This window comes from Choloepus didactylus, chromosome 11 (genome assembly GCF_015220235.1).
Source record: "Choloepus didactylus isolate mChoDid1 chromosome 11, mChoDid1.pri, whole genome shotgun sequence".
Taxonomy (NCBI): Eukaryota; Metazoa; Chordata; class Mammalia; order Pilosa; family Megalonychidae; genus Choloepus; species Choloepus didactylus.
The window spans coordinates 83,078,466-83,103,033 of record NC_051317.1 but is presented as its reverse complement, the minus strand read 5'-3'; the positions used below and the strand labels follow the sequence as shown (position 1 = coordinate 83,103,033).

The following is a 24,568-nucleotide window of genomic DNA, read 5'->3' as shown; positions in this document are numbered from 1 at the left end:
CCTAAATTGAGTGAGGCTAACCTATTTAGACTGAAATTGTATCCCTCAAGCCTGAGAGGTTTTGAATCAGCTAATCAAGGAATGCAATTTTCATAAATACCAGTGGTTTCACGTCAATGTATACATCTCTATGTGAGTTTGAAGCAATATGAAGTTATATATAAATGAAAGTAGATATTGAAGCCTGAAATATGAAAGATTTTAGCAGATATAGCTCAAAGCATTAATAGAAAAATGAAAAATTTGACATTTGGCTAGATCTTTGAGGTATCATGAAAAAATACATAATTATCTCTCAACCACCCAACATAGACCCTAGCCTAAAAGAATACTCTATTGAACATAAGCACATTTCTAGCATTGTTGATATGCATACTTGTAATCTAACAGACATTTTGATTGATAATGAACATAAATTCTGTCTTGCAAGTGAGACCAGTGCAACTAGTTCTAGTTTGAATAAGGAAAGAGGTGTACAATTGCCCAGGATAATAGCAGAGATGGTGAGCTTCCATTCTTTGATTATGGAAGGTGATAAAAATAATCCCTAGTTTACTCCCAGGACTTAAAACAAATCAGAAAGGGGACCTAATGAAAATAAGTTAATTGATCTCTTGAGAAGTTTCATATGACTATAGGGACTGAACTCTGTGGGAATAGGGAATGCAATATATTAGTTACTGGCAAATGTTTTTTTTTTTTTTGGAATGGCCTTTGGAGTAAACAGACATAGGTTTGAATCTCAGTTATATGACTTACCCTCTCTGAGCCTGTATTTCCTGTTAGATATATAAAATCCACTTAGGAATCTATGGGTTTCTTTGAGAAGTTAATTATATAAACTATTAAATGGTCTAAATCCATGCCTGATCCATTACAGGTGTTTAATACATATTCTTTTTCTAACTATTTTAATCTTTCAGTACAAGAGGCAATACAAAGACAAAGAAGATTGGTAAGCAGTATTCAAGGCCATACATTTTTATGGTTTTATCCTAATCTTAAAACTACAATTATTTAAGGATTCCTTGTCAAAATGACAGGTGCCTATAAATTAAACTTCAGACAGTCAGCTTCTGTCCCCTGATGTCCTGCATACAAATTCCAAAAATGCTGCCCTTACAGGTCCTTATAGTTACCTGGACCTCAGAACATGTTCTATTTATTTCTTCTGTATTCAAACATTCCTCACAGATCAGTTGCTCTCATCAAAACAAAAGCAGTTTCATTGGGCTCACTGCCAAGACCTGAACAGATAGGACTTCCTTTTCTAGTGTGAGAACCGCAGGCCAACGGTCAGGCTACAACTCGTGGGATGGTATAAAGATTTAGAGTTTTCCACTGCAAACTGCCTTTTTCCTATGATTATCACGAGGTCAGCTTCAGGGCTCGAAATAAAAAATTCAGCTACTTAAATCATGCTGATGACAACTTGGCAGAAAACATAATTAAAATACAGTGTAAATGCAGCATTTTGAAATGACACAGTCTTAAAGAAATATTGTGTAGTTCTGGTTGCAGGCTAGAATCTTTTAAGGTAATAAATTAATTTTTGAGGGCAAGTCATTTCCTATGTGTAGGTTCCTGTGTTTCACACCACTGGGTTTTCCTAAAGTGAACTATAAGAAACGGTGCAGTAGAGTTAGATTGTTCAGTTTCAAATCCTGGATTCACCACATAGTACATATGATATTTTAGATAAGAAATTCACTTTTCCAAATATATTTCATCACCTATAAAATTAAGATATTAATATTACTGACCTCCTAGGATTTCCAAAAGTATTTAAATGAAATGATGTACACGGAGCATTTGGTACAATTACTCTGCACCAGAAGACATAGGAATTACTTAATACATTTTATTTTTAGAATAATAATTCAGTAAACAATATCTTAGTACATGAAATAGTTACTACAATGTCCAAAGTGCTAACTGCAATTAGCCAAAGTGGGTTGAACATTGTAAGACAAAATAGGGAGAAAGTGTCACTAATAGATTCTGAGAGGCAGTGGGCAGGTGGTACAATCAGATACACCAAACCACAAACCTCATGCTGAAAGGTAAATTTGCCCTGAATTTTTTCTCTAGCAGATGTTGGGCAGCAGAAGGGCAATTAATAAATGGGCTAAGGGACAATTTATCATTTCCTTGAAAGGCTGTGTGAACAAGGGTAGATACGGACATAAAAGCAACAATGAGAGAGGGAGAGGAAAGAGCAAAGCAAAACTAGAGAGAGATGTTTTGCACATTAAGAAATACAGGCTTCAATTTAACTTGCTTACCAAAAGCTCAGATTTGAAGAGAGTTATTTCAAGCAGACATCTTACAGAATTTATCTCATCCATCAAATGGAGTATCAGAATCTTTTGATTCAGGTAAATATATTTCGTTATTTTTAAAGATACATTATAACAATCAAATTGAATAAAATGTAACCATGTCTGATAGATTCCAGAATAGCTTAACTTTTCTTTTTCAGGAAATCTGACCAGCGTGAAATTCTCTCCCTTTAGTCTAAAGCTTGTACTCTTTAGTATAAGGTTTTAAGATGGTTCTATGAAAAAGAATTTGAATCAAAGATGTACTCAAATCCAGGCTCTGTCACTTACTAGCCATGCTAGCTGAGGACAATGCACCAAACTTTTATCCTCTAGTTAACTCATCTGTAGAATGCGGTTACTAATACCTACCCGAGAGGACTGTGAGAATTTCTAGAAGTCAATGAATATGAAGCATTCTGTAAACTCTAAAGTTACACTGCATTAAGTGCAAATACCCCTAGAATAGTTGGTACTGTAAAATGTTTCCATTCTCTTATACAGATGTGATACACATGACTGATTCTCCAACAAAGCAGGTTTTGATTTTACTTGGCAATTTGAGGAGAAAGCAGGAAGAATTAAGAAGGAAGATTCTAGCAAGGGAGGAAACAGGTACAAAGGGCCTTTTTCTGAAAAAAAAAAAAAATCACTAGTTCATAGTTGTGTGCTGTTAATGTATGTTTTGCTTTTGTTTGTAACCCTAGAGGAAACAACTTAGTGAATGGAGAAAATGCTATATAAGCTCTCTAAACTATCACTACATATGTTTATGCAATTTTTAAGGCAGGGCCTTAGTGGGTGTGGATTAGACTTGGGGACATTTTCCTGTGGGGGTGGATTCTTATGATTAGGGATAGAGGAAAACTACCTTGGTTGAGGTCAGAGGGTGTCTGCCATTAGAGTTGGAAGGGGACAGAGTTCCCATTAGAGTAGTGTTTGAAAAGGTGCAATCACCCCAAACTTTTCAAATCAGCACTGAAAATGGCAGGAGAAATCCTTGGTGTTTCCATTTCTTCTTACCATGAACTCAGTCCGGGCCTAGTTTTGGTCTCTCTTTCAGAGAACCTAAAAAAATAGAGTCCACTATGAGTTTTTATGCTGCCCTCTCCCAGAACCAGAAAATCATGATTCATCTTGTTTTGATTACAATCCATATAAAGCAAATCAGGCTTGGATTAACTCTAAGTCATTTATTTATTAATATTATTTTTAAATATATTCATTGGATTTATTATTATTTTAAAATATATCCATTGAATTAGTAATGAGTAGGGGCTTTCTCTAGTCTGGCACACAATTACTAACTTACTTTGAATCATGACAAAAGTTGTGCAAATCTCAATGCTTATGGGTTTTTCCTTATTTTCTGTTTGTTTTGGTGACTTTAAGCTGTAAGTCTTAGGTCTTCTTGGATAAGAGAGTATTAGGTCTCCTACTTACCTTTCAGCTGGTTAGGAGGCTTGACTAGAATAATGGAGATAGAAAAAGCTATGATTACATAAAGTATTTGTAACATATATGATGCATATTACAAGGAGAGATAATAGGAAGAATGAGGAGATAATGCAGGAGGTAGAATCAATTTGAGGAATTTTAGGGCCTTCCAGAATAATTATAGATGACTGTGGGTGGGTGATATGAGGTGCCATTCTCATTTGCCAAAGGAAGTGGATAACACAGTGGTCCTGAAACGTATGAGCATTCCACTTAAGACTTCAATGTAGTATCATAAGCATTTGCTAAGAATTCTGTAGCACAAGAGAGTGGAACATAGGGTCCTTCAAGAACGTGGAACATAGCTCCTCAAAATGGGCAGGTTGCTAATTGAAAATATGAACCAACAGGAAATGTTCATGATGAAGTGCATCATAGTTGAATAGGTGGTGGGTAGTAAGGTTAAAAGATACACTTTTTAAATTAGGCACCATTTTCTTTGGGTGAACTTACACCAAGATTCAATGGGAAGGAAGATCAGAGGCCCCTGACTAGGATGCAACAGGTGCTGCATGCATAGGGGAATTCCTAGCCACAAAATTGAAGCGTGTATAGAGAATGGAGTTTTCTGGAAGGGCCTAGACAGTTCATTTCAACCAAAGTGAGGCTATTAGGATGGAATGGGCACATGTCCAGCTTCTGAATCTATGTATTTAAGATTGCAGAAAAGAATTGAAAACAGGAATTTGAGAAGGAGCCTAGTTTCTACCACTTGGAACACGTGAAATATTTATGGCCTTAGTATCAGTGATGAATTACTTACAAAAGAGATTGTTAAAGCCTGGCAAGATGAGCAGATGGAGGCACTGACTATCACTGTGCAGATCCAGAAAAAAGAAGAGTCTGGGGTCTTTGAGGGCCCAAGGCAAAGGCGGCCATGAGGTGCATCAGCTCTTCAGTAGTGGGTAATAAAGGAGGTGAGAGATGTGGTGCTGAGAGGCTTTGTGGAAAACATTGGTTTTGAGGTGATTGATAAAAATTGGTAGGTGGAGAGTTGTCAGGGGTGTAGATACAGACCTTCACAAAGTCAAGGCCTGTGGACCTCGAAATATACTGGATTGATATCATTGACTTAATATCTTCAAGAAAAATTACAAATTGGGAAAGTCCAAGAGAAAAAGGGGAGGGGTCTACAAGGCACTTGATTATGCTAATTGCTAATTGATTACCCTGGTAATCTCTAGGATTTTTAAGATTTTCCGTGAGATGGCATGACGGCAAACCTACAATAAAAATGTTTTCTGTGGGTTGATGTCAGTAATATCCCTTTGGAAATCTGGAGCAAATATATAAGAAACTGTCAACTGTAATTTCCTCAAGACACAGAAGTAGTGGTGGTTAGGGACTTTTAGAGGGACTTTCACTTTTTATCTGTTGGTAGAGTTTAGATTTTTTACCATATACTTTTATTAAAAACTAGTTAATTAGGAAACAAAATTATTTACATCATACAATTTCAATGTAGATGCAATATACAAAAACATGAAACTCCCCAAAGCATATGACTATTCATTTGCATATTAAAGAAATAAAGACAACACATCAAAAATGTTATTTGAGGGTTATCTCTCAGTAGTATATTAATGGCATGTATTTCTTTTTTCTATGTGAATTGATATACTCTCCAAATTCTTTGAAATGAAACTTTATTACTTTTATAATCAGGAAAAAGAATTATTTTTGTTATAAAAAGTTCTTTGATCATTTAGCCTCATTAGCAATTATTTTTTAAAAATCCCATTGAATCATTAGAACTTGCCCCATTATTGAATTTATTTTGATATACCAATGGGAATAATAAAAGATGGCTTCAAATCAAATAGAAGGGTAAATTTCATATTACCCTTATATAGTTGAAAGTTATTTGTAAAAGTATAGGCCTTTGATTCTAAGTATTCCCCTCTTGCTCTCTACTTAGACCTTAAATCCCATTCAACAGACATTCTGCATAAATGCAGCTAGACATCTATATGCCAGATTTCATTTTTGTTATCTTTGAAACATAATGTAAATTTAAGGACATCAGAGAGAACTTTTTCATAGGTTATATAAATACATATTAATAGACAATATTTACTTTCATTCTATAATAAGTTTGGTAGCTTTACCTTCTTCTTCTTATAAATAAACATATTCATTAATAAATAAATTTAACTTCATTATGCATAAAAAGCAAAACCAATATTTGATATCCTTTTAATAAACAAGATTTGATCCTCACAAATCTTCTATTTTCCTTCTTAACTTTATCCAATCTTGCTGATACGTACTATTGAAGAGAAGGAATTGTCAGAGTTAAGGACCTTTTCCAAATGGAAATCAAATGCTTTGATTACAGAGAAGAGAGGAAAACTGTCTGAAGTTTTGAGAATGTTTCCAACACCCTAAATTCACCCTCAAGGTGTGGTTTAATTCTTCTCGTGCTTTGTCACTTCATACCTAGGGAGGGTTTAATCCCTAGATCATGACATCATAACAATTCCCTCCCTCTTTCTATACACCCTGTTGGGTCAGTAAAAGCTCCCAAGACTTCACTCCAGGTCAGCCTCTCGACAGTGTTTGTTGTCATGGCTGCACACTATCCTAAAGGATGGGAGAGCTAACAGTTTTCTGAGAAAAACAAAAATTCAAGTGTAAAGAATATTGCATCCATGACACTGCCTTTAGGAGCTGTTGCTTTCCATTTTGAACATGAAATAGGGTCTTTTTTTTTCCAAGCTTTGTCTGAAGATCTAGGGCTGAAGAGGTAGTGAGCAGGGCTTTCGACTGATTTCTGTTTTTCAAGGAAAACCTGACATCCTCCCTGGTTCACTGCACACTGGTCTTTTTGGCCTTCATGAAACACCCCGGATGTGCTCCTCTCTTTGGGCCATGTACTGGGTGTCACTGCTGCCTGGAATACTGTTCCTCTAAGTATCTTCATTGCTAACTCCCTCACATCCTTCCTATCTCTCCTTAAAGATCAGCTTTCCAGATATAGATACCTCAGCTTTCCTATTTGAAACTGCATCTGTCCTCACTCCTGATCCCCTGTTCCTTTGTCTGATCTACTTCTTTCTCCAAAGCGCTTGTCACCTTCTTACTCGTGGTTATTATCTACTGTCTCTCTCCTTCCACTGGAATATAACTCCATCAGATCAGGACATTCTGCCTCCTTTGTACACTGGGGGGCATAAATGCCTGGAACAATGCACAATCGGCAAATATTTGCTAAAATGAATGAATGAGTGAATTAGTGAATGAATGGGCCTATCTGAGAATAGAAAAATGCAGTGCTTATACAGAAACAAAATGCATTTTCATTATGTGGAGATGTTTGAAATCATGTGATTTTCTTTTTCCTCCTAAAATTCTGCAACAGTATCTGACAATATAAAAAGTGTTGGGGAGTTCTGGGTAAGATGGCAGAGCAGGGAGCTTTAAGACTCAGTTTGTCCTCCAGGGCAGCTAGTAAACAGCCAGGAACTGTCTGAAACAACTGTGTGGGAGCTCCAGAGACCAGAAGAACCCTGTACACCATCCAGAGAAGAGCAGAAGGAAGAGACTGATAACCTGCAGTGAGGAGCTGTGAGTAAAACACTCCACGCTGTGAAAGCTAGTGTGCTTCCCCTGCTCTCAGGGCAGGCTGCCCCAGGATCCAATCCCTGACTGGAAGTAAGAGTCCTCTTCCCCAAGCATGGGGGTAGGGGCTGTATGAAGCACCAATTGTGGGTTTTGATTAATAAATTCAGAATGCTGAGTCCAGCTCAAAGGGTAGATACAGTTTCAACCAGCCTAGGACAAAAAGCAGCCTGCAGCCTCTATTTATACCCTGCCCTCGAATTCTGGTTCTGTGGTAGGATTTTAACCCAGCCCAGACAAAAGTGGCTGGTAGCTTCTGTTTCAACCCCATTCCCAAGAGTGGTGGAGTCAGCTGAGATTTAAAGGCACAGTACCACCTAAGGACTGCAGGGAACAGTTTTCTGAGGAACGCCATCTGCTGGGCAGGCCGGGAAAGCACAGATTCGGGGAGCCATTAAAAAGAAGTATGGCGTCCTTCCAAGTCTTCTCCACAGGGCTCTTTAGAATAAATCTACTCCTACTTCATGGGTCCCTGGGAAGTACTGACTTGGGAAATTCCTGATCAGTGTGGCCCTTCTCCCAGAATTTGCATTCCATACAAAAGCTGTTAGAGACAACAAAATGAGTGTTAAAAACTATAAAGGCAGATAACAAATAAACAGAACAGATCAACATTCATGAAGAAGGAACAGGGAAAAAGAAGATTTCCCCTGGGAGTGAAACAATTGCACAAGGAGATAGAATCAGGGTAGAGAATGGGAAGCTAATGCTTAATCTGTGCAGAATTTTTAATTAGGTTGATTGTAACTGTTTAGATTTGGATAGAGGTGATGGTAGCACATGAAACGGTGCTGAATTATGCATGTGATTTTGGTTGAAAGGGGAAGTTTAGGGTCCTATATGTCAATAGAAGAAAAGCTGGAGGATTAAACATAGACTGTACAATGTAGCGAACTTTGTTGTGGACAGTGACTGTAGTTAATAATACAAATATAAGAAAGTTCTTTCAAAAACTAGAACAAATGTCCATCACTATTACAAGGGGTTAATATAGGATGGTATATTGGAAAATACACCTAATGCAAACTATGTACTATAGCTAACAGTAATATTTTAATATTCTTTCATCAGTTTTAACAAAGGTACCACACTGATGCTAAGTGTCAATAATAAGAGGGTATAAGGAGTATAGGGTTCTTTTGGAGTAAAGAAAATGTTCTAAAGTTGATTGTGGTGATGAATGCACAATTCTGTAAATATATTGTGAGCCATGTATTATTCACTTTGGATGCATTGCATGGAGTGTGACTATATCTCAATAAAACCGCTTTAACAAAAAATGTATTGGGGTAATTTGGTGGAATAATTGAAATGACAGATCCGTACCTGCCTGCATCAGATTAGCACAGCATTGTGGTTAAAGCAGTTTGGGTTCTGGAATAGAATTCCATCTTTACCAATAGTTATCGTTTTATGAGAAGTTATTTCACCTCTCATGGTCTCTGTCTCATCATTAATAAAACAAGTTTTAATAACAGTTGCTATCTAAAGCACTTAGTGCTTGGCACATAGTAAGCTTTCAGTAGATGACAGTTTCATTTAATCACATTTTAAAGATAAAGTATACACAAAGAATTAGGGGACCAGTATTCTAATGAGAGGGAAAAAAGCAAAAATAATACTAAACTTGAGATGTCTAGGATTTATCATGGTTTATTAGGATAAAATAATTCTAATTCATGAAGTGGTGCAGGAAGGATGTTAACATTATCAGTTCACATTTTTTCTATTGTAGCAATTTCACAAGAATCACACACTGAAAAATACTACATTCCAAAATGATACAATGAAAATATTTTCATACAATTCAAAGATTTTATGTATCACATTTTATAAATATATTGCAACAATATGGTGCTTGTGTCCTAAAGGATACATTTCTGTTTGGCAGTATTCATTGAAGAACTATAGGGAGATTTATTGTTCCAAATCTCCAAATGAGAAAGAGAAAAACATTTGGAAACAGTTATATAGAAAACATTAAATAACTTGAGTTCTCTGGATATCAAGCTATGGTGCCACCCAGAACCCTCTTCAGGACTGAAGGATTTGTTCTCCTAGTGACTACGAATGCTGCTGATTGACAGCCTGACCCTTCAGCCTCTTCAGAGATTGTCTCCCCTGAAGAGAGCAACCTTGCCAAGGTCAGAGCCCCTTCCCCAGGGGGCCTGCATCCAGTAACTGATCTGCAATGGGGGTTAACGTCCCAGCCCTTCAGCCCCAATTCAGGACAGTTCTAGAGCGTGATCCACTTCCAACTCCCTTTATGGTGGCAGGGGTGACCCTAGCAACAGCATCCCATCACCCATCTCCCTTTCCCTCACTCCAGTCCTGCTCCCCTCTTTTCCCTTCCATGGGTTGTTTCCAGGAGACTCTCTAGTAAAACTGCTGCATGCCAAACTCCATCTCAGAGCTGGCTTTAGAAACTGTGGCACAGCTCTCTCTCACTTAACCTGAAAACTTAAGTCAAACTTTCAGGTAACTGGAGTACAGAATGCCAAGTCTCTGGTTCTTCAACTGAATAACTCCCTGGTTTTCTACTTTTTAACCAAGTGGTTGGGGCAGCACAGACATTTTCACTTTTTCTGTTTTGAAGTTAGAGAGACTTTTAAAAAAGAAAAACTCTTTGTCAACTTCCTTCTCTTAAGAAAGCATAGTGCCTGAAATTATTATCCAGGGCTTTTGGAGTTTGCCATTGTAGAGGTCATTGAATGACTGTCAGTCTTAACTCCACAACAGTTCATTTCACTGCTACCACATCACAATATCCAAAACTCATCACTGGATTCTATAATTGGTATTCTTGATAGAATGGTATTTTTGTAACATGTTGTACTGCATACACAAACTCTTCAACTTTAAGTATATAGTTAGAAAATACAGCAGACAGAGGTTACTTTTAATACGACTGTAGTCTATTTTTTTTAATATGAAGAAATGCAATTACTGGGATTCTTAGTATTTATGAAATTCCTCCAAACAATTGCTTGATTTAAAGATTTTGTGTGGATTCTTTAAATAAAACTGCATTTTTCATTTGAAGTAAACCAAGCTGTCAAAGATGTTATGAGAGGATTGCATTTCTTGACTGTTCATTTCTCAGATTATGACACTTGCTGCATGGATAATGCAAATATATTGCATAAGCCACTTTGACATATAGAAAGAAAAAATATTAGGTATTACATTCTGAATTATAATGAGAGAAATTTTAAAACAATGAGAAGGGATTAAAGAAAGATTGCACTGGAAGTGAAAGCTTCTTTGCAAACATAAAGCCATAATTTTAATTTATGCCTAAAATATGCTGCTGCTTTTTATTCCCAACCTACCATAAAATATGACAATATTTATCCATAAGGTAGACCAACCTCATTCTCTTAACAAAATCTCTGGCTTATAATTTACTGTGCTATGGTCAAATTTTATAAGTAGATCCTAATAAAGTAATTATTCTCAGATTAAAATTAAAATATTATAATTTGAAACATTTTGAGAAGACACTTTGTTACTTATTTCAAATTCTTCTTTCAAGGTGGAATCAACTCAGTGACGAGATCCAGAGCAAAAAGGAAACTGTTGAATTTTAGCCACAAATATATCCTGTAAATTTCATATCAAACACTGTCATTACCATAAAAACTTGGCATATTTGCAGAAAAGCTCTACCCTCTAACTTCTCAGATCAGCAACATATGCCTAATGCCTTATTCTAGCCAGGTCAAATTATACTTGCAGCTGTTGTTTCAATCATAAGTCAACAGCCTTAAAATGGTGACATTTAAAACACAGTTGAATTGTCAAGCTGGAGACTAACCCAACCCCTGCTCTCCATGAAGTGAATGAGATGAACCTAAATGGTTATGGGCCTTGGAGTTAGAGAGATGCAAGCACCACCACTTTTTTGCTGCCTTACTTGGTGGAGTTATTTAAATTATCTGACTACAGTTTCCTCATTTGTAAAATGAGGAAGAAGAAACTTGCCTTGCAGGATGTTGGGAGAATTAAATGAAACAAGCAGGTAATTCAACTAGCACAGTTGCTAGTACATGGAGATCCTCAAATAAATAGTAACTATTATGCCTAGCTACAGAGGCTAGTGGTAATTAAATGACTTGGCCTTAAGGGCAGCTGGTCAGTTGCAGGACTTAGACCAGCTCCCCCAAACCCCTGTGCAGACTTCCGTCCTCTTCTCCAGGTCAGGTTATGGAGTCCGAGTGCTGAGGTTTGGCACTCTGGCAACCCTGGCATAGCACCAAGCACTTGAAATCTTTTTGATCATTCCACACCCACTTTTGGGTATTCTGTATCTGCATGTGCTCTCAGCCACCTGTGGTCAGCCAGGGCACGCATGCCTGTGGAATCCCTCTTCCTGTTAACAGTCGACTGATGGCAAAGCACACTTGATTTGCCAAGTGCAGTAGAGAAAATACCAATCATGCTTCAACTTGTAGGGTCGTCTCAGACTCTGGAGGTGAACTTCCCCTCAGGACACACTGACTTCTGTCTGCCATTCTCGTAAGCCACCTGAAGAATTCTCTACTCATCTTTTATATGAAACACAAATGCTACCTCCCCTCTGTGACCTTCCTCAACCCGGTCTTCAAAGACAGTCATGATAACATCACCTGTGAGCTCGTAAGATACTGTACATAGTTCTATTGTATGGTAATTCTAATGTAGTCTCCTAATTATCTGCTTACATAACTGTCAGCCTCTGTAATGGTTTTCAACCAATTTTTCCATCAATCTCTTTAAGGATTAGAGTTTTAGACTTGTAGAGTCACAGACGCCTTAAAGAGTCATTTACTTTTAGGAATCTGTGGGTCCAATTTTAAGAGCTCCCACTTGAGCCCTTGAGCATCTCCAGTTATGTTTTCCGTGCAAATCACAGTGACTGGCACATGGCAGGCATTCGATAAATAGATGAATTAATGAATGAGCAATTGATTGCCTACCTAAATTAACAGTGAGGTTTTTCTTAAAAACATGAAAAGAATCCATAATTTTCTCGGAGAAAACAGAATGCTACAGGGTCTCTGGAGAAATTTTGATCACTTACCTGGTGACACAATCCCCAAACGGCCTTGTGGACTCATTGACCTAATCCTATCATGATTCTATTTTGAACGCTGTAGTGTAGTGGAAACCAAGGATAGAGGGCAGAATTAGTTCCGCTCATTTTCTGAAATATAAGCTATAGCAATTTTTCACAGGGGCACAGGTTAAATGAGGGGAGATTATTTTCACTTTTGGCCCTCTGCTTCTATTACAGACCATTAGGAAAAATGGTGAAACCTCATCTACCAGTCTCTCCTTACAGATGTGTCCCATCTGTTTCTGTTGCATGAGATTATGACTTCATTTCTTGCATCTAGGCTAACATCTAGGCTGCATAGGGGTTGCAGTTAAAAACTAGGGTATGGAGGGATAGGAGGAGCACTTTGTTTAGCTTGCTAATAGCTTCCAGAGTTCACTGACAGTGAGTTGAGCTGATCTTTCCAGTGGACCTGACAAGAAAGGTTCTCAAACTCCTAGAGTTGAGCCTGGTCTCCAAACGTTGGTCTGGACAGCAACTGGCAGAAGGGGCCTTTGACTTGTAAACATCTCTATTTTGTCATTTCTATAGCATTGCTTTAAGATACAGAAATTCTTCCCTTTTCAGCATTTCATAACACATCTGCTTGGATAAGCCCCAATTTGCTTTAAAAAAAAAATGAGAGAGAGAGTGGGGTGGGAGGGAAGGACATTACAGAATTATTTTCCTCTGATGGTAAACTCCACCTCTTCCCAGGGGCAATTGGCAAACTTCTCTGTTGCTTGTAGAGAAACGCCCAGTGATGCAAACTGCTCCCCAGCCCTCCTGCGATCGGATAGAGGTCTCTAGTGGAAATCCAGAGCAATCACAGCTTTCATCAGGTCTGGGAGGGCTGCAATAGAGCACATGGCAAACAAGTACTCATATCAGTAGCTGTTTTCCAAATACATAAATACGCGGATTGACTAGAATTCCATTGGCCTCATGTTCCCAACTTCAAGGTTTCTTGGGAATCTGGAGAGCTGAAAGGGTTCAGGCTAAGAATTCTGAAGGGGGCAAAAGATGTAGCCATTCCTTGTCTCTTTCTCCTTCTTACCTGCTTGGAAATTGCATTTCTAGCTAGAGAAGTTAGAATCCAAGGAGCTCTGTGTATATTCCTAGCGTGAGACATAAATTGGGAGTGATGTGAGACTATGCAAATTAGCACAAGCTTGTCAAGCACAGTAGGTTTGTAAAGTATCCAAGCTCCATGACAGCACCATAAAGAAAGGAATCTCCTGATACACAAAATGTCCAAGTTACAGATTCTCCTTATCAGTCATTACACTACATTATAATCATGTGCTTTCCTCTTTTTTTCAAATAGAGAACAACCACATGATTCTTTTACCAAAGAAGAGGAGACAATCAAGAACAGGGAAACCCAATTTAATTTCAGTGATAAAAAGTCCTTCTAATCCAGAGTCAGTGTTACCCTTTAATTCCACTCTGGCTGCCTGGAAAGAAATTCTTATGTATAATTTAAGAATGTTGCTATTTTCCATCCTTGGAGGTAGAATATAATTTACTGAAATACCAAAAGAGTAAGTTGGAAATGTTTGCACCAATGGATGCTGGTAAAGTCACAGTGAAGAAAGCTTGGGTAATTTGGAAAAATGGGTGGATTGGCTTGCCAGATTTCATCACACTCACCAAATCCAAAACCTATGCCTAGCAGTTGCCTATCACAGAGGAACTGCAGTGGGCCTCTGAAAATGTGGGGGGTTGGTTTTGCCACCCCCTTTGGCAATATCAAAGTATACCATAGAGAGGAATCCAAATCAGCATCTTTTAAAGCCTAAATTAGGAAATAAAACTATCCCCTAAATTGGGTAAAGGAAAAATATTAGTGAAATGTGGAGGATTTTTCTTACACCAAAAGCAATAAATTAATTACTTCTGAACATTGTTTTTAGTCATCAAAGGTTCAGACTCCTTTAATTCTCCCCTTTAGGCACCTCTATAATATGGTGTGGTCCCCTAATTGTGCTACTAAGAAGTCTTATTAAATGCCTGTACTTCGTTAAATGTCTATCCTCCCTGCTAGAGCACGTACTCCGTTACATAAGGTAGTCAGTCCCATATGCTTCTGTATCTATATCTGTATTTACTTCTGCATCTGCAACAGCATAATTCTCGTCAAATATTTGTGAATTATATTCATGATTAATGCATGAATGTAATATAATGATTTATTTTTTAAAGGATAGCATTAATTATAATAGATAAGCTCCAAAGAAATTTGAGCAAATCATTATATTCGATTGATATTGTTTTTGCATCAATGAACACTAAGACTAGGAACAAAAGGAGAATGGTTAAAAGTCAAATCATTTAATGGAAAGAGAAACAAAGTAAAAAGGAAAGTTCCAGGAAATTCACTAGCTTTTTAATGGTTGTAACTCATTTGTTTCTTGCAACAATTTTCAGACATAGATACTAGCACATCCATTTTATGGAAGAAGAAGGGTTAAGGGATTTCAAGAAGCAATGACTATCTTCTTCTAATCCATGTCATTTAAACAGCAAACATCATCACCAGGCTTCATTTAAGGTGGGAGGGAGGAGAGTAGGTGAAATCTGACAGAAAGTACTCTTATTGGGAAATATAATTTGGGTCAGAAACATGGACTAAGATAGAACGGAGAGGAGGGAGTAGAAGGTCTGGTTCCAAGCAAGAAAGAAGCATGGATAGGTTAAAATATAAGAGAAGGCAATTATTCTAGGTTCTTAAATGCAAGATTTACCCTAGCTACATCCTGCAATTTCTAGAGCTGTAGCTATCCAAGTTATTACTTATGGGAACCACCGGTCGACTGCTCTACCAAACTGCAGTAATCAGCAATTCTAATATCAAAATGAATAAAGACCTGTTAAAACATGAAAATAATGACAAATGTGCAACTTGCTGCTGTTTGAAGGCAGATGGGCCCCCTGGGTAAGACACTTCCCTAGATAACTCCAGGTCTTTACTCCTCAGCTCCGAACCCTCCAGAAGCTTCACAGCTCTCTCAGAACAAAAGGCCCAGTGTAGCTATGGTTTACAGGCCTCACAGGGGCACAGGGGCCAGAAGGGATACCCCAGGCACCTCTGCCCTCACCTTGCTCCACTCTCCCCCATGTCCACTCTGCTCCAGCCACATTAGCCTCTTTGCAGTAGGCAAGGAACAGTCTTCCCAGGTTCTAGTTTGGAGTTTTTGAAATAGAGGCTGACAATTATAGTGAAATGAGCTTGAGAAGTGTGCTCTTTCAGGGACTTCTCTGAGTTTGTTTGTTTGTTTGTTTGTTTGTTTTTTCAGTGCAAAATAAGACTCTTTAAGGGAACTTGATTATTCAGTCTGACTGGAGTCATTTCTCACAGACCTCACTTTTGCCCGGAGAGAATCACTTCTGCTTCTCAGGTATGGTGACTTTGAGCCCCAGGATCAGCTCAGGTAAAGCATGTCTGTGACAAACTCAGATCTGTCCTGGCAGAGGTCAGGTAAGGCTGACACCATTGTGGTGGTGCCTCTCCTGGAGAGAAGAAGAAAGGCTACATCCTAAACTACCAGGGGTTAAAGGAACTCTTAAGGGCATTCATTTCCCCAGGGATGGCTCATCTTTCAGACAGCTCTCAAATAAAATAATATTACATTACATTTCTTTTTTGAAACCATACATTGTATTCTCTGTATCACCAGTCCACTGTTTTTGAGGGTTTCTGGTGGATAACACGAACCCAGAGGGGCAGAACTTTGATATTAATTACCAGCCATTTATTATCAATGGACTTCTTTATAGTACCTTTTAGTTATTTGAAAAAGACATCATCTGAAGGCCTTGTAAGGGTAGCTTTCATTATTTAAATGGAAAAACACTGCTATTATTAGAGTGCTTTTCATTCCTTCTATTAAATCATTCCTAGGCCTAGCTTAGACACAAATATGTAGGAAAAACAAATACATATTTTCAACACTTCAGATCATTCTTTAAAAGGAAAAGTCTGGGTCAGATTTGTTCACTTTTGTATTCTAGCACCTAGGAATTGTCTTTCTTACTCTTCTGGTTTGCTAATGCTGCCGTTATGCAAAATACCAGAAACGGATTGGCTTTTATAGAGGGGGTTTATTTGGTTATAAGTTTACAGTCCTAAGGCCATAAAAGTGTCCAAACTAAGGCATCAACAAGAGGATACCCTCACTGAAGAATGGCCTATGGCATCCAGAACACCTCTGTCAGCTGGGAAGGCACATCTGCTGGTCCTTTGCTCTTGGGTTGCATTGCTTTCAGCTTCTGATTCCAGTAGCTTTCTCTGTAAGCATCTGGAAGTCCTCTCTTAACTTCTCCAGGGCAAACTCTGGGCTTCATCTCTCAGCTTAGCATCTCCAAATGTTCTTCTGTCCACTTCTCCAACCATCTCTAAGCATCAGCTTTCAATGACCATCTCCAAAATGTCTCTCAGCTTCACTCTTTCAGCTCCTATGCATCTTTGCTTGTTCTGCCAGGGTATTTCTCTCTAAACATCAGCATTTGTGCCAGCTCTTAGCTCTCTTAAGTACTCCAGTAGAAATCAGAACAAAGAAATCAGAACTAATCAAGCCCTACCCTGAATGGGTAGGGTCCACACCTCCATGGAAATAAGTCAATCAGAAGTTCCACCCTAATCAACAGGCTAATCAGTCTGCCTCCACAAGATTGCATTAAAGAATATGGCTTTTCTGGGGGACGTAATATGTCCAAACTGGCACACTTACTAAGTGGTCAATCAACATTTGTTTAATGTATGTATTTTGAAACATTTAAGTTTTTCTCAATACTCTGAAAATTTCCAAAGTATGAATATTAGAAAATCATTCACACAGCTTCCTGAAAGATGTCCTAATGCATACGCATATACTCAAGTCTATACTTCTGCGGCCCATTATACATACCTGCATTGTAGCAATTCGCACATTTTAATGATTGGTTCCTCTTTGTCTCTCCTACACTAGAATGTAAGCTCCTTAAGGGAATGGCCAGGGGGCATTTACCATTTTTTTTCCCTAGCACCTAGCTGGGAGCCTAGCAAAGAGTAAGTGCTCAGTAAATTCATTCATTACCTAAAGGAGGACTTCTTATGTGCTAGGTTCTTTGCAAGGACCGAGGATATAATGATGAACAAGAGAGACACAAAAAACCAGTCCTAATCCCTCTGTTCACAGAGCTTACAGCCTGGGGGCTGAGGGGTGGGGGGGGGGTGGGGAGGAAGACAATCAGACAATTATTCAAACAATTACCAAAAGGGTGATGTCAGTTATGGTACATACTATAAATGAACACTCAGGGACATGAACGTATTCTAAACAGGAATCCAGCAAGGTTCTGCAGAATAAGTGACTGTGATAACAAGACTAAAAGGATGAAGAGGAATTAGCTAACAGAAGTGTAGGGAGGAGTGTTCCAAGTACAGGGAATGGCGTATGACAGGATTTAGTGTATCCAAATTCTTGACAGATAGTAGTCTTCAAGATTTAGCAATTAGAAATATGAATTCCCAGAAAGTCTTGGGAATATCCTCAAATCATAAGTTATTTTGTATTTTCATCACACTTTAATTACAAATTTTAAAATAATGAGTGACCACAATAATAAACAGTGCATTGTTTTTCTGTAATAGGGTTACAACTACAATTTTCAAAGGCATTTTCTAATTTCATTCTTACAAAATATAACTATCTTTGAAAATCTATACAAACAAGGTTTGAATTTTTCAAAGAATGTCTTTAAAATATCATATTTGCTTGTTGAGAAACAGAAGCAAGGAGAGAGAGTGAGAGGGTGAGAGGGTAAGAGAGAGAGAGACTTGTCAAAGAAATCAGTACTAGAACTGGCATTTGAATTTAGGTTCTGACTGGCTCCTAGCTGTAAACACATTGTATGCTTCTCTCTTAAAATAACCTTGAAATTCATAAGTAGGCCAAGCTCTCTGAAACTGAGGTAAAATGATAAAAATGTCCAAAACCCATATGATGAAAAAGCCTTAAATCTAGGTTTTTACCTCCATAGGTATTTCAAAGCAAAATATTTTGCCAAGTGCTCAAGAAGGATTTTCTAGGAAGCTTCAGACAATGTTAGTGCTTAGATGGGCAATACAAAGCTATCTGGGTCATTCATCCACTCTAATGCTACCTGGGTTAAATGGAAATATGCCCTGTTTTTGAATACTTCTATAGAGGTATTCAACAATCTCTCTCAGGAAGCAATTCCAATGGTTAAACCCTTTTGCAATGAAGAAAAAAGAGGGATTTGTATTAAGCTCAAGTGACTTAAACTGCAGTCTTAGCCCATTTCCACCTTTTTGCACAAGGACACCAGTGATATGTAACTTCACATCATGCTGGTAGCGGGCGAAAGGGTTTGGCCTTTAAGGCTGCATGAATCTCACGAGACTCCATCCAGGACCATGTCCTGAGCTAGGCTTCTGTTTCCTTCCCCATATTCCAGAAGTACTTAGGGATCTTATGAGACAATTAGAATAAAATCTAGTAAATGACTTAAAGCACCTAAGATGGTATGTATGTGTATGCATGCATATGAAAATGTGTGCATGTGTGTATGTGCTTGTGTAAATATGTTCATGTGCAAATGTGTGTATATATATATATATGCATGTCCATGAATATTTGTGTGTGGCATGTATGCTTATGCATATAGTGTGCATTTCAGCAAGTATGCATGGTTGCACGTTTGCATTGTGTATGTGTGCATGTATAAGTGGTTGTGTGTATGTGTTTGTGTGTATATATGCATTCATGTGTAAATGTATATGTGCATTTTGCATATATGTATCTGTGTTTGCATGTGTTTGTGTGTGTGAATGTATTTATGTGTGGTAGGGAAACCAAAGATTAGAGATCTAAAAAAGGCAGATTAATCAGTACTAAGTATAGATCAGACTAATTGAAAGGAAAAGTGAGTACTCTCAGCTTACAGATTTCAATCCTTAGGAGGAAAAGCTATGGAATTCTTTGAAGAATGTTTGGAGATAACACGTGCAAAGGACTGCTTCTCTAGGTAAAGAGCTGTTGCTCAATCCTCTGAACAAAGGAGATGTGGCCTCTGCCTCCATAGCAAGTAATCCCCATGCCTTCCCTATTAAAAAACCCACCTACTTAGACCTCTTGCTCCATTATTCACATACGATGGCTCTTAGAAAGGAAGAAATGCAATGTCGGGTCACGAACTCAAAGACTTTCATAAAATTTCACTCATTCACTACTATAATTTTGAGGAACAAGTTTATATTTAGCTTTAATATTCCCAAGAATAATTAGTTTTATTATTCCCAATTCATAAGGTTAAAAAGGAGACCCAGACAGCTAAAGACATCTCCTACATTTGTGATTGTCTTTACTATTCAATATCAGTCTTAACAAATGAAGGAATTGGCGAAAAACATTTTATCTTTATGGTGACATTTTATTTCTTTTTGAAACCAAACATTTTTGGAAATTGGATACATTAAGCCATCTGACGATACTATAAATTATTGCAACTTAATATTGATAATGATATCACTGTTAAAGTTTAAATTATTTTATGAAGGGATATGTTATTATAATAGTTATGGAGCACCTATCATGTGTTGGGAGGCCCAGTGTAAGACAAAGTCCCTTCCTTTAAGGAAACAAGTCAAGCAAATAGGTAGCCCAGTAAATAGACAATTACTGTACAAGCTAAGGAAGACATTTGCCTCTGAGGAGTGTTGGGGAATCTGGAGTAGGAAGTGAGGAGGACTTCCTGAGATGTCTTCCCGGGAGGGAAAAAAAGCTGTACAGAAGAGGCATTATTCTACCTGTGTCTTTCTTAGAGGATGAATAAGAAACACTTCACCAGCAGATAAAATGGTAACTTCTTTAAAAAATACCAATTATATATATGTTTGGTTTTTCAAGAGGAGGCAAACTGGTACTGTATAGAAGATATCTACCAATCTACCTCCCATCCCTTCAATTACAGATATTTCTATGTTGATGCATCTCAAAGTTCCTACCACAAATTGAGGAGAAAAATAAAATTCTTAATAGGGTCCCTAGTAAAGGAGGCATTGTATGCAAAGTCATTAGCAGGAAACAAAGCTTTTGTGGCTTTTAAGTTGCTACATCTCTGAGCTACCAACCAACGAGCTGGCCCTGTGTCTTGCTTATTGTGAAACCTGCCATAAATCTTAACAAAATTTCTGTTGAGAACTCAGCCAAACCATTTGGCATTTTTGTGAGTTCTGAAATGGAGCCACATGGTGGTAAAATGTTCTTGCCCACTGTTTGATTTACCTGAAATTAAATCAAACTGCAGTCTTTGAGGGTTTTTAAGGGTGGCTTTGAGCTGGCCACAAGCAACACCTGGTTAATGAAAAGAATTGCATGAAAAGGCAACTCGCAGGTCTGCGGAGAAACAGAGGGCTCTGATTAATACTATGTCACCTAGAGCTCTAAGGAATTTGGGTCCTCAATGAAGGGTAAATAGGGAGCAGGTCTGTACTTTGCTAGGAAAGGAGGAAACAAGACATTTGATGCCATTCACCTTACACATTTTAGCTCAGTCTTTGCCCTGGAAAATTCAGAACCCTTCACGGTTTCAAAGAAAAGCTACGCCAGTGTCAAAAGTGGAAGACTGAGGGGAAAGGAAAAATACTTTGCACTTCCAGTTTCCTGGGAGGATGTATCATACATTGCAAGTGAGCATGACACAATTTAACAGCACTAGCCTGGCCTGGTTCAGGCTGTTCATTTAAAATTCTAGGTACTGCAAAAAGAGTACATTTGAGGGACACCCAGTAGCCACTGTAAAGGCTTCTAGGGAGGTATGGTGGGGATCAGGGAGAGGCTTTTTCAGAAAACTCACAGCCTAGAAGTTCTTCTGTTGCCTGCCTAGAACCAGATTACAAAGATTCTCCCACCACAGATTTAAAGGGCACTGGTGAGAATTCTGAAGCTGGTATTTTGTAGTAGGGTATTTTTGCAGAATTGAATTGACATTGAAGTAGAGCTGTGCTGAAGTTAACAGACAAGAAAAAGCACTAGGAGTGGTGACACTGTTCTCTAACAGCTGGACATTGGATAAATACAGATTAAAGGCCTGTAAACTCTACCGTGCAATGTGGTAGTTGCCAGAAGGAGATCTGGCATGAGACAGACCTAGATTTTTATTTCCGGCTCTGCCTCTTGCTGTCTGTGGGACTTTAGGCAAGTTGCTTCATCTCTCTGAACCTCAGTTTCCTCATATGTCAAAAAAGATAATTACACTTACTTCATGGGGGTGTTGGGAAAATTAAATTATGTAACCTATATAAAGAATCTAGTCTAGTGGATGGCAGATTGTTGTGACTAAAAAGCCAAGCTAGACAATTAGCAGTATATTACTTGTGAGGTGGTAGCAGTACAAGTGCTAGAAATACTTGCAGTACTTCTAGTAGTACAAATAGTAATAGAAGCAATATAACTAGTAGAAATAGTAGAATTTATTGACTGCTTACCATATTCATGATATTACACTCTTTTATATAAATACTTCTTTTAATATTTACAATTTCTCAAATAAAATAAAAGTTTATTTTTCCTTTTTTTTTTTTTTTTTCTAATGAAAAGACTCATAGTTTAAGGAAACTGTCTGAGGTCACACAGAGTTTAGGAAGATGTTGAGCTCAAATTTAAACCCAGGTCTGTCTTACTCTGAAGCCTAGGATTTTCATGGTGTGATTCCTAAATATTAGGGAAACAGCTGAGATAAGTATTCCTGTTGGACAAGGGAGCTCAGAAAGTTAGTAAAAAGAGATGATATTTAAGGTTGGTCTCATAGGATGAGAGATTTTCTCAAGCTGGGGAAGGGAATTCCAGGCAGAGAGAACAGCCTGAGCAACTAACAAAATCCATTCCATGTGCCAGGCACGGAGGTCAGGGCACCTCGGAGGCAGCAGCGGCACAGACCTTCAAAAGAGGCTCAACAGCCAACACCAGAGTGTCACAACACGTTCAATGCAGATCTTTCTGTTGCCTTTGAAATTTGGCAGAGACACAAAGGCCTAGAACAAAACAATATATACCAAGTATCCACAAAATCTAAAGTAAGATTCCAAACCATCTCTAAAAGATTAGAAAGGAGGATAGTCCCAAGCCAGTTCTTCCAGAATTAGATGTTCACCCACCTCCATCCACAGAAAAGGCTGAGGTTGACAAAATCAAAAGAAACTTTCTTTGGAAATGGTTGTCAAGACTTTCACTGCTCAGGGGAAGGTAGGGAGGTGCTGCAGCACCACTTCAAACCAGTAATAAAGGTTTAAAACCAGGAATCTGAGGAGCATGGGTGTTAGGAAAGCTTTTAGAGGTGAAAGCTTAGATAAAGCTGGTAGAACAAAGGACAAGAGAGTTGTGTGGGGAGTGAGATGTTTTCTCTCCTGTGATATGGCCAAGGGGCATATTTCCCTGGTTCGAGATGTGGACCCCATGAACAAATAGATACTTTGATTCAACCCAAAGGGGACTCTTCCCAAGAAAAACATATATTGCTATAATGTGACCCCTCTAGTGAAGCAGCCCTTGAGAAGCCTAAGGGATGAGGTGGTCAGCTGTTAAGTGGCCAGCAGGTGGAAAATACAGCTCATAAAAGTTTACTGCAGTTTGAGATCTCCAGCAGAGGAAATCCAAGGATTCCACTAAATCATCCCCCAAGAAAAAGAGCCATAACAATGTGTCTATCATCCAGAGGGCAAAATCCCAGCTAGCAACTCTACTAGCCTTGCTCATCTTCTTCCTACTAGCTAATTGCCAATCGCTCTCCCTGACACCTCCATGGTCAAATCTGCTTTTAAACTGGACTGGACTGTTAATTTCTCGAAATTGACTGGAGCCTGTTGATTATTTAAGTGTGACTGGAAAAGCTCTTTCTTCCATGAGTGGGGAAGAATGATTTACACAGTCTACAACAAGGAATGATGAGAAAGCATAAAGTTGCTCTCAGGCTTGTACCCTATTGTGACCAGCTAACTGAATAAACTCCATTAGAATTGTGGTGGTAATAACAATTTCAATATTACTTAATTCATTCAGATTCTTAACATACTACATATTTTTCTTCTCATCCTTTTGCCTAGTCTCCTAATCAATCCATCTGGACCCTGGGTTCAATTTTTGTTCATAGTCTCTCTTTTCTTGTTATGTTCTAGAATCTGGTGTGCCACAGATTTTTCTCTTTGATGTCTCTCAGACAGGTTTAGTTTTGTCACATCTGTCTTAATGTTGACTGTTTGAATGGCATGAAGTAGAAATATTTTTAGGGGAGGAGTAATCAATGATGATACTTGAAAGGTTAGGACCTTATTTTGCAGGCATATGAATGTTTTTCTAGTAAATTAAAACTGTTTTTTTCTTCATTGAGGAAATAAGGAAACACTGAAGTATAATCTGGGCAATGACAGACAAATCATATCTTTTGGTTTTCAAATTTTTATTCTTATTTTTATTTATTATTATTATTATTATTATTATTATTATTATTATTATTATTATTATTTTGCAGCAAGTTTGGGGAATAGATTGGGCAAGAAACTAGAGATAGGGAAATCAAGAGGTAACCCTGAGATAAATAACCTGTAAATAACCTAGAAAGAAGAATTACAATTCTCCAGTGACCCATCTAAAGGCAGGTATTGAATGCAGCATGCATGCAAATATTGAAAGAACAGACTAATAAATTAAGCTGTGTAATCATCTGAAAATAAAGATTTTTATATGTTCTGCAAACTCTTTATTGGTTGATAATTTTGTACTCTGGTGTTTCTAACTATCACTTTTTAAATTTTATTTCATGCATTATCCTAGATTTCTGAATGACAAATTTCAATGAGATCCTTATCTCATGGACTTAATTTAGACAGCACAGATTTCTTGCAAGGTTAGGAAAAGGTAACCAGTTCCATGTCTCCTGAAGTTATGCTCTCCTTAGATCAAAAGGAAACTACCTTCCCCTCTATCTCCTGATGAATTTTATATCTAAATGACAAATATATAATGAATCAGTCCTTTTTTTTAAAAAAAAC

At 37.9% G+C, this 24,568-nt stretch overlaps 1 long non-coding RNA gene across 1 annotated transcript in view; it reads right to left on the bottom strand.

Moving 5' to 3' along the window:
* Positions 1–24,568, bottom strand: part of LOC119506293 — a 137,815-nt gene that overhangs the window by 7,155 nt on the left and 106,092 nt on the right. The window contains exon 2 of the long non-coding RNA XR_005210968.1: positions 13,193–13,369. This is a non-coding gene — a long non-coding RNA (uncharacterized LOC119506293). The remainder of the gene's footprint in view (positions 1–13,192; positions 13,370–24,568) is intronic.